The sequence below is a fragment of the Gadus macrocephalus genome, chromosome 17 (genome assembly GCF_031168955.1).
Source record: "Gadus macrocephalus chromosome 17, ASM3116895v1".
Taxonomy (NCBI): domain Eukaryota; kingdom Metazoa; phylum Chordata; class Actinopteri; order Gadiformes; family Gadidae; genus Gadus; species Gadus macrocephalus.
The window spans coordinates 10,724,329-10,728,148 of NC_082398.1; positions in this window are offsets into that span (position 1 = coordinate 10,724,329).

Genomic DNA, 3,820 nt, shown 5'->3' on the forward strand with positions numbered 1-3,820 from the left:
TTGTTGTCTGGATGCTCCACTTATTTCATGAGGTAAAGGGGAACCCATTGGACGACCAGGTGGGTTTGATGTGGACGGGCCATGGCAAGCCTTTATCAAAATGGATCCATTAGTGACATCACAAGAGGGAGTCCGCCCAGATCTGATGGGAAGAGCCCATTGGGATCCATCCAGATCTATATTATATTATATAGTCTCTCTCTCTCTCTCCAAAATATCTATCAAATGTTATACTGTAAAAGTACTTTAAAAAGTAAAATTTGTGTGTGTGTGTTGGGAAGGATACTTTTAAAATGTATCCAGTTACAGAATACATGCCCAAAAATGTAATATGTTACGCATTCCGTTGCATCAATCAATTGTATTGTATTGAGTATTGTATTCTGAATACTTGGATTACTTCTACATTGAATTGCATTTTATAAGTGTAGGAATGAGGCATCAAATCCTGCTTACTAAACAGGCCTATTCTGGTGTGCGTTCTTCTGTCCAAACTGGCTGAATGTGCTAGGCCCAAGTCTCCCTGAAAGTGCACTATTTTATATAATTTGCTGTAGTGGAACAAAGACTTTAAGGGTATGTTTATGCAAAATATATTTGCTATTACATCTAATAATTTTTTCACTGAGCTAAGTGCATAGGTGTTGCCTATAAAAGAGAGAGCGAGAGAGAGATTTAAGCAATAGATCACGACAGGCTGTGGTATGTGCTCATTGTACCACTGTTAAGGGGCGTTGTTCGGCCCGATGCGCAACGGCGGGCCGGCGACCCCCTTCACAGTGGTATAATGAGCACATACCCCTTATTCAACATATTTTTAGGCTTCAGTGAACTGTGCTATTGCTTTTATACAACTACTTTTATACTTTGTAACCGTTTCTACTTCCAGGCATGGAGTGATATGCAAACTTTCACAAAATGATTGGGCGTCATAGCAGTAATGTATACGCTCATTATACAACAGTTAGGAACCAATCAGATCGGTGGATTTAAGCCACCCGTTGTATAAATATAAATATATTTATCTATATACAGAATATATAACCTCTCACTTGTGATCTCCTTATCAACCTGGTGGTATAATAGCTGCCCGTTACAGTAAAAGATACTAACTATTTGGGTGCTTGAATCAAATGGACAGTTTATGCGTCTGACGGGATTAAGATGGCTTTCACCTTAGATGGCCCACTCACCTTCTTAACCTACAAATAAACAGAACCTCCACAGACATGTTTGATTAATAATAAATTATTAATTCCATTTTGCCCGTTTCATTACTTCTAATCCTGACCCAAAACGTTTAAAAAAGATGAACATGGAACAACACACTTTGCGGCCACCAGAGGGCTCACTTGACTGGTGGCCAAAGACGCAAGCCCCAGGAGCAGTGCATACTTCCGCAATCCACCAGTGCTCAGCGGCCAAGCCTGGCAGCTGTTTAAGCGGGCTGTGGACGGGTCCCTCGATTCTTGGGGCCAAGAAGTAGATAACGCAACATAAAATAATTTAGGAAATAAATCATAATTTTTATAAGGACAATGTCAGAAAGGACAAAGCCTGGCATTTAATTGCAGTAGTTTTGGGAGTGGAAGATGAGTCCATTAGGTTTAGGATTATCGCGTGATCTCGCGTGAATACGGCTGGCTCGCAAGGCAGCGCTACGCTGCCGTTACGCGCCCGGTGGAAATTAACGCAGGGCAGAGTTCGCAGCCGTTCCGCGGTGCGTACGTCCCCGGTGGAAAACAGGCGTCAGACCTCTCGCTTATGATGCTACGATGCTAGCAATGCTAGAAAACAAGAATATTTCTGCATCCGGTACGTCATGATCTAGGGCGTGGCTAGGCTCCCTTGATGCGGAAGCAAATCTCTCCTTGATGTTGCCCTGAGACATCAAGGAGCATTGGCGCCCGGTAATATGAATCCGCTGTCCATTCTATAAATAGGCATGCACAGCATACCACAAGCCATAAACCTCGGATGAAAAGCAGTGGGTAGAGTGTATCCTCAATGTTTTCAACGTTGTTCGGCTATCAGTTCGCTGCAAAATAGTGAGCCCTTTGACAAAGTGAGACAGGAGAAGTGAGGTGTAAGAACCACGGTAAGGGTTCGGCCTCCATGTCTAAACAAGCTAATGTTACACAGCACAATATCTTCAAGTTCCAAACTGAAACTTTTCAATGAATCACATCGACACCAGCGTCTGTAGAAAACTTTAATGCCTCAATTCGTCAATGCATTACATGACACATTTCCCATAACTGTAACGAGATGATGAGGTCGCTGTCTTTTTGAGGAGGACGTTGTCAGGATGACGTAGCGGGCCTTGTGTCCCTGGCGGCCATCTTGTCTCTAAACGCTAGGTCCTTGGCACTAGATTCCCCCAACGGCGGTGAGGAGAACAAGGCCTTCACTAGTCCCCTTCCCCTTTAAAATTAGTACAGTGTAACTGAGGACACAACATTTTGTTTCATTACAACATTAAGGCCAACCCACACATTCAGTAACTAAAACACGGCTAACAATGTTGTATTCGCATACATATTTTAAAAAAAATGTAAAATTGAAACAAACTGTTCCCTGTCAGTCGTCAGTGTGTTCCCAGCGTAGCAGAAGTGGGCTTCTGCAATAAGTCAGTCTTAAAATGATTTAAGGCCTTATTGAGGTTCACTGGCACAGCCAGTTGGGTTTGTTATTGTTATAAGTGAACCTTGTGTTCTCTTGAGACACAGGTCTTGTTCACAGGTGTGGACATCTTAGATTATATCAGCATTCAACCATTTGTTCCTATATCCCTTACCTCAATGCATGCCGTCTATTGGTTTACAGTAATTTTCCAGAAAAGTCCTAGGAAACAATTTCATTTGAACAATATAACACTTTTAGTACGTTCCTGTTGAACTGAGAGAAACCAAATATCACAGGATATATTTGACTATCCTTGGTTTGTTTTGCCACTTTAAAACATGGCTGTCATGTAAAAGATTAGTTTAGAGCTCTGCTAATTATGGCTTTCATTAGCTATCAGTAACAATTTGTTAGATTGTGTTAGTGGGTTGCACCCTTATTTTAGATCTGTCAGTAAGAAAATAAAGTGGGTAGCGCTGTTCAAGGTGCGCTTCCAGTCTTGGCCACTAGAGGGCATTACATACTCATAAAATGAGTCGATCAAAACTCATTGAGTGTGTGTATCGAATTTGGCCGTTTCTCAATCTCCAGGACAGGGGAAACGGGCCAAGTACACATTCTTCAAGTTCACAAGCGTGCTAGAAGGCAATAAATACAAGGGGAAATTGAAAACACGTAATAATAACTCACTCACAAAGTTACAACATTACGCGTGTTAAGCAAATCCCAGAGGAAATGGAAAACATTCCCATTTCACAATAACAAAAAGGGAGGTGGTTCGCATTTCAATAGAAGGAAAGAAGGAGATGCAATTAGAAATACTTATTGTTTGGGGCAACAACAGAAAAAGGCATAAAAAAGTAAATATATTAGAGTTCTAAGACGCCTTAAAAAAAAAATAAGCGCTTCGCTACAAACCGGGAAACAACTACAACTAAAAGAGGGAAAGATCCAGCGGTCGCCAACGAAACCAGATGGATAGACGATTCCTATTTTCTGTGGTCATCAACAGTTTATACTTAATCTCATCATGGTGATCAAGGTTGGCTCTGAGTCAAGTAGCGCATAGCAGCAATCTTCCTCACTGGGGGTTCTATACAATGGCTTTTACAATGACACTACATTTCATTTAGATGGCCGACATTTCAGTCAGTTCGTTTGATGAATCCAAAATCCCTAAAAACCACAAGCACAC